The sequence below is a fragment of the Mandrillus leucophaeus genome, unplaced genomic scaffold (genome assembly GCF_000951045.1).
Source record: "Mandrillus leucophaeus isolate KB7577 unplaced genomic scaffold, Mleu.le_1.0 Scaffold737, whole genome shotgun sequence".
Classification (NCBI taxonomy): domain Eukaryota; kingdom Metazoa; phylum Chordata; class Mammalia; order Primates; family Cercopithecidae; genus Mandrillus; species Mandrillus leucophaeus.
In genome coordinates, this window is record NW_012107997.1 from 683,806 (window position 1) to 691,259 (window position 7,454).

The following is a 7,454-nucleotide window of genomic DNA, read 5'->3' on the forward strand; positions in this document are numbered from 1 at the left end:
GCCTCCCAAGTAGCTGGAATTACAGGCATGAGCCACCACACCCGGCTGAGTTTTGTATTTTTAGTAGAGACCGGGTTTCACCATGTTGGCCAGACTGGTCTCGAACTCCTGACCTCAGGTGATCCGCCTGCCTCGGCCTCCCAAAGTGCTAGGATTACAGGCGTGAGCCACCGTGCCCAGACAAGCTGTTCTTTCTTACTGTTTACACTCATTTGTAATTTTTTTTTTTTTTTTGAGATGGAGTTTTGCTTTGTCACCCAGGCTGGAGTACAGTAGCACAATCTCAGCTCACTGCAACATCTGTCTCCCAAGTTCAAGCGATTCTCCTGCCTCAGTCTCCCAAGTAGCTGGGACTATAGGTGCCCACCACAACACCTGACTAATTTTTGCATTTTTAGTAGAGGTGGGGTTTCACCATGTTGGTCAGGCTGGTCTCGAACTCTTGACGTCAAGTAATCAGCTGGCCTTGGCATCCCAAAGTGCTGGGATTACAGGTGTAAGTCACCATGCTGGGCCCACTTATTTGTAATTTGATCATTGTCTTCTCTCCCACAAGAAAGTGAGTTCCATGAGGGCAGGCCCCATGTTCGTGTTTACTCATCTTTGTGTTCTCAGTGCCTGGTGGAGTACCTGGCACAGAGTAGCATTCACTTAGTATTTGCCCAATCAATGAACATGACCGAGGGCTGCATTCTGAGGTCTGGAGGCTTTGCAGACTGGTTGGGAGCACCATCCTGAAGGCTATCAGAGCAACTGCTGAGAGAGACTCCGACCAGGCTGGAGCTCCACTTGTAGCAGAGCCCCAGTGTTCTGGTTGAGCAGGGAGTAGGGCAGTTCTGAAAACTGACAGGAGGTCTGCCCTCAGCCCAGCCCCCAGGGGCTCTTGTCCAAGTCCCCGTGACAGGATGTCTGCAAGTAAATGCTGAAGGAGATGCTTCAGCTAAAAGCTCCAGGACATGTAGGTTCAAATGGCCTAACAGACTGGGAAACCAGAGTAGAGGGAGACATTCTCATTTCAGGATAGACCCTAGCTGCCTTGGGGCCTCCAGGGTACTAGGGGACACAGCCCAGCTCTGCATCCCTGGCAGAGATGGCCACATCCAGCAGGCCCTGGTGGCAGTGCAGAGAGAACAGCACCCTGGGGACCAATTATCCTGGGAAACAGGCTGGTGCCTATCCAGATGGTGGTGCCAGGCACTGCCACAGTACAACTGGTCTGGTTTGGTGAATAAGTTGCAGACATAATCGAAGGGCAATTTGTTGGGGATGTAAAGTACTGCAATGGCCCACAGGGTAAGAGACAGTAAAATAAGGGTAAATGTCACCACTCGGAATTTACACACAGGTTGGTATGCCTCAGGAAACTTAGGTTCATAATGAAAAAGAAAAAAAACGAAACACCGGAGAACTACTGGCAGGATGTGTACTAGCTTGTTGATAATGGTATTTCTTGGTAGAATTACATGTGGTCATTACTCATTGTCTTTGTACTTTGAAAAAAAAATTAAGCCAAAGAAAAAAATTAAGCCAAAGGAAAAAAAAAAAAAACCAACCTTCCTTTCCCAGTCAAATATACTAGCAAACAAGAAGCTCTTATAAAACAATTCTCGCTGGTGTAGATTTTGTCCTGTTTTGGTTGTGAGGATGAGGGGCTGGTGTGGATCCACAGTCCTGAGGGGGAAGCAGGAATCCCAGAAGATGGAGGGTCAGGCTGGGGAATGCAGTTCTGGAAGCTGAGAGCAGAGTGCCCAGTCTTTTCACATCAGGAACGAGTCAAACACCAGGATAGGGCTGTGGTAAAGGTCAGGCACCAGGACACCCAACGACAGAAGCCAGCAGCCAAGTGAGGCTGCAGCGGAGGCCAGAGTCATGTGGGTCATTCTGGGATGGAAGCTGATAGGTGGGAGGGTGGGGAAGGCAGGCGGGTAGGGCTCACAGCCAGGTAAGGGTTCAGAGTGGGCGTATATGAACCTCAGTTCTAAGACCTCTGGATCCAAGCTGTCATCAACCATGAAAGTCAGACAGGGAAGTTGCCAGTGACTTTGGAGCCTCCCAAAGGAAGGGACCCACGTAGGGGAGGTTCTGGGGTGGGAGAGTTTTGAGAAATTGTGTGGCAGAAAGCCTGTGCATGAGGGAGAAAGGGTGATGTAAAGGGTTAACTTCTGAAAGCAGAGGTTTTGGTGAAGGTTGAGCCTCTCTTGCAGCCTAGGAACTTGAGAAATGAGTTATGGACAGTTCAGATGAGGTCTGCTAACTCCCGGGGAAACTACTGGAAACTACTGACTTTCCTTTGTGTCATACTCCAAAGCCTGATACAAATGGTGGTGGCCGTGTGGTCAGGAGTGGTTTTTTTTTTTTTTTTTTTGGTAGAGATGGGGGTCTCGCTATGTTGCCCAGGCTGGCCTTGAACTCCTGGCCTCAAGTGATCCTCCTGCCTTGGCCTCTCAAAGTGCTGGGAATACAGATGTGAACTGTTGTGCCCAGCCTCATTTCTTTTGGGTATATACTCAGAAGAGGGATTGCTGAATCATATGGTAATTCCATTTTTAATTTTTTAAGGAACCTTTATACCGTTGTCCATAATGGCTATACTAATTTACATTTCCACTAATGCTTCACTATGTATACGTTTGTCAAAATATCATGTTGTATGCCTTAATATATGCAATTTTTACTTTAACAAGTCAGCCCTCACACTTTTATCTATTTTTAGTTTACCATAGCGCTATATTCAGGAGCTTCTGTCCAAGACACAAAGCCTGGCTGGCCTGTCATTTCTTAATAATCCAGCAAGCTTCCAGGGTCAGTAGGCTGCCTGGGCCCAGAATGGGCCCTTAGAGTCAGCTGATGCATAACTGTCTGTGTAACATCCATTTTAAAGGGCATCCAGGCAGGACGTGGTGGCTCATGCCTGTATCCTAGCACTTTGGGAGGCCGAGGCGGGTGGTCAGGAGTTTGAGACCAGCCTGGCCGACATGGTGAAACCCTGTCTCTACTAAAAATACAAAAATTGGCTGGGCATGCTGGCACATGCCTGTAATCCCAGTTCCTCGGGAGTCTGAGGCAGGAGAATTGCTTGAACATGGGAGGTGGAGGTTGCAGTGAGCTGAGATCACGCCACTGCCCTGCAGCCTGGGCGACAGAGTGATAATCTGTCTCTAAATAAAATAAAATAAAATAAAATAAAATAAAATAAAATAAAATAATATAATATAAAGGGCATCCCGGGGGATGTATCCACCCGGGGGATGTATCCAAAATGATGAGCAAAAACTATGGCATGTGGGAGCTGTTTCCAATCATCCATCCATTCACCCATCATCTAGATTTTCTTTCTTGTTTCTTCCTTGCAGACTGACCTCATCCTTCTGTCCATTCCATCATCCATCCATCCACTTACCCATCCATCTATCCAAAGGGGCACAAGGACACTTTTTGGGCTGATGGATGTGTTCACTGTCTTGACTGCTATGATGGTTTTATGGGTGTGTACATGTGTCAGAACTGGTAAAGTGATACACTTTAAATGTGTGCATATGAGTGTACCTTAATAAAGTTGGAAAAAAGGAAGGTAAGTAGGTCAAAACTGATAACACCCCACATATCCATGGATAAGACAATGGATAAGCTGTGGAATATCCATATGATGGAATACTGCTCAGCAGTAGAAAGGACAGACTGCTCAAAGATACGACAACATGGATCATCTCACACATGAATGCTGATCAAAAGACGTCAGCTGCAACAATCATTCTGTACGGTTCCATTTATATACACTTCAAAAACAGAGAAAACAGGCCTGGCATGGTGGCTCATGCCTATAATTCTAGCACTTTGGGAGGCTGAGGCGGGTGGATCACCCGAGGTCAGGAGTTCAAGGCCAGCCTGACCAACATGGTGAAACTCTGTCTCCACTAAAAATACAAAAATTAGCTGGGTGTGGTGGTGTGCGCTTGTAATCCCAGCTAGTTTGGAGACTGAGGCAAGAGAATCGCTTGAACCCGGGTGGTGGAGGTTGCAGTGAGCCGAGATCGCGCCATTGCACTCCAGCCTGGGCAACAAGAGCGAAACTCTAGCTCAAAACCAACTAACCAACCAACCAACCAACCAGAGAAAACAGAGCTATGGAGTTTAAGAGTATGTGCTCGGGTGGTAAAACTATAAAGAAAAACAAGAACACAATTACCATGAAGTCCTCCCTAGGGAAGGAGGAAGGGGTGGTCCCTGGGAGGGAAGATGATAGGGCTTCTGGGGAGCTGGCTGCATTCTTGACCTGGGTGGTTACGTGGATGTGTGCTTGATGATAAACCGTTGAGCTGTACATTTCGTTTCGTGCGCATTTCTGAATGTGTTTTACATTGTGTAATTTAAAATGGAGCAACATATATACACATGCTTGTACAGAAAGGTACAGAAAAGAAAATTTTAACAGTTTTTCTTTCCTCTGAGGAGAGAGGCTACGAACTAGTGGGGGCTTATATTCTTTTTTCTTACGCTTTTCGTAAGTACATAAAAATGTCAAAAATACGTAAAATATTTCCTTACACGTTCATAAGGAAAACCCACAAATTTTCATCATAAATGCATGAATGAGAAAGCAAAGAAGGGGCTCTCCAGCTGTAGGTACTGAAGCAAGGACTGGGGATCCAGGCAGAAGACAGAGGAGGCAATGGCTTGTGTGTCTACGTGAGAGAGAGAGCGTGTGTGTGTCTATGTGAGAGTGTGTATGTGTGTCTATGTGAGTGTATGTGTCTATGTGAGAATGTGTTTCTGTGTGAGAGTGTGTCTATGCGAGAGTGTGTGTCTATGTGAGTGTGCGTTTATGCGAGTGTGTCTATGTGAATGTGTCTGCGAGAGTGTATGTGTGTGAGTGTATGTGTGTATGTGAGAGTGTGTTTGAGTGCATGCATATGTGTGTGTGCGTGCCTATGTATGTGTGTGTCTATGTGTGTGTCTATATGAGTGTGTGTCTATGTGAGTGTGTCTGTGTGTGTGTGTGTGTCTGCGTGTATATGTAAGAGTGTGTGTGTGTGGGTGTAGTGGAATGGGGGACAGGAAAATGAGGCAGAGGGGCCTTCAGAGAGACTGGAAGCCTGAGAAAGATTTACGCCACCATTGCTGGCTTCGAAGGGATGGACAGGGCCATGAGCCTGGAGATACCAGCAGCCTTTAGAGCTGAGAATGACCCTCCGATAACAGCACGGAAAGGGGCATCTCAGTCCTGCAACCACACGGCACTGAGCTCTGCCAACAATGTGGCACGAACCTAGAAACAGATTCTTCTCAGATCCTTCAGGTTAGAGCCCAGCCAGCCCACATCTTGACTTTGGCCTTGTGATCACCAGTTGAGCACACCCAGTCTTCTGACCGACAGAACTGTCAGATAATACACGGGTGTTATTTTAACCCATTAGGGTTGTGGTAATTGCTGTGACAATAATAGAAAATTAATACAGTCAAGGACAATGGAAGTGATTTCTCAGCCTGAGGGAGTCCAGCTAGAAGGAAGGTAATTGGAGCATGAGAGAGTTGCCCAAGGCTTTTCTTTGTGTTGCTTTTCTCACTCATGTTTATATTTTGGGTGGCAAGCTGCTTCTGAGGAGTTGTTTTCTGTTTTTCAATTTGATTAAAATGTTCATTTAAGTTTATATCATAAAGTTGGCAGTAAATTTTATATTTACATAGCAAATTCATATTTATAATATACAATGTCCCTGAACAGGCATAACAAATGTTCTTGGAGTTATTTTTTAAATTTAAAAACTTTTTTTGAGATGGGGTCTGTGTTGCTCAGGCTGATCTCAAACTCCAGGGTTTGAGTGATCATCCCACTTCAGCCTCCCAAAGTGCTGGGATTACAGGCATGAGTCACCATGATTGGCTGGAATTATTTTGTTTGTAAAATAAAATACTATTTAATAAATAATACCATATCCCCAAAAGATACATTCTGAAGAGATGGGAAAGTTAGAGGGGAAAGGCTTTCATCCATTTCTTTGTTTGTTTGTTTGTTTGTTTGAGACTGGGTCTCAATATGTCGCCCAGGTTGCTCTTAAACTCCGGGGCTTCCCGAGAAGCTGGGACTACAGGTGCATGCCACTGCCTCAGGCTTCGGCTTGTTTTTTATATATCCTGACTCATCATCGTTTTTCAATCATAAAATTATGATTCTTATTGTAGTTGTAAATTTTAATTCACTTTAACATGGCAACATATTAACAGATTCTTATTGAGCAAATTTTCAAGATTATAAACTGTACATGGAAGGAAGCAGCATTTCCAGTTGACAAATGGATCCACAGGTAATTTGATGTCTCCTAAATTAAGCTTGTGACGATTAAACCAATACATTGTAGCTATGAGAAAACTATTGACAAAGTACAACCAGGGAACTCATCTCAATGCTGGAATCTGTACCTTAAGAAAAAGGATGATTACTTGAAGTGGTACAAATGGCAACCAGGTACCAAGAAAACAGTGAGTTTGGGCAAGTGTAATTTTTTAGAGCTCACAGCATATCTAGAATGGGATGAAAGGGAAGAAGATATAGGGTAGTCTCATTCGTATAGAAAGTTATCCTAAACTCATGTAACAAAGAGGTTATAAAAACCATAAAATCATCAGGAAAAATGACAGCCACTAACCCTGAATGCTGACATAGAAAGGACATTGATGAGAATAAACATTCTGTGCCTTCAGGCTTTGGCAGATGGCTGGGTCTCCCAAAATGTAAGCAAGGACTGAAATCTAAATTGAAATTACTGCAAAGAAATAAAAATAACTTTGATGCTTAAGGGAAATTTGGTGGTTTTCGAGAAATTCAGGCAATCATCTATACAAACTATTAGGAAAACTGGATAATGCAAAAAGCCTTTAAGTAAAGGATATCATTTGAGTAAATAGGCAGATGTGGTATTTAGTAAACCTACTGCCTGAAAGTACAGAATTCCTGAAATAGGAGACAATGGAAATGTTTACCAAAAGTAAGAGATCAATGGATGCTGGTGAAATGTAAAAATGTTCCATAAAATTTGATAGGTATATTTTCTTCTCATTCTTAGGGTGAGGCTATTTAATAATATTTTCCCAAGTGCAATCAGACAGTTAACATCTAAGGACTGCTTGTTTGCTGTGACTGGTGCTGAGAAGAGCAGTTCTCTAAATAAAGGGCCATCGTGTTTTAAATTTCAGAAAGTCTGGTGAAACACATACCGTAAAATGCTGCTTCACTTTATTTTCCATCATCTGCTTTCTCCCATGGGTCTTTCTTGGCTGATTATCTCCCTATTTTATTTCTGTTTTACTGCCTTTAATTATCTCATTTTGAGTCCCTGGCGTTTTGTTTTGTTGTATCACAATGTCACGTGAATAAGCTCTGAGTCATTTGCACAAGTTGGGGAGAAAGCAGAAGAGGGATCTGCTCCCAGCTGGACATCCCTCTGAAGTCTCATGCC

General features: G+C 44.1%; 1 pseudogene; it reads right to left on the reverse strand.

Annotated features, from left to right (window-relative positions):
- The window catches only part of LOC105528865, a 7,639-nt pseudogene extending 465 nt beyond the window's left edge, over positions 1 to 7,174 (reverse strand).
- Between the last annotated feature and the right edge of the window lie 280 nt (positions 7,175 to 7,454).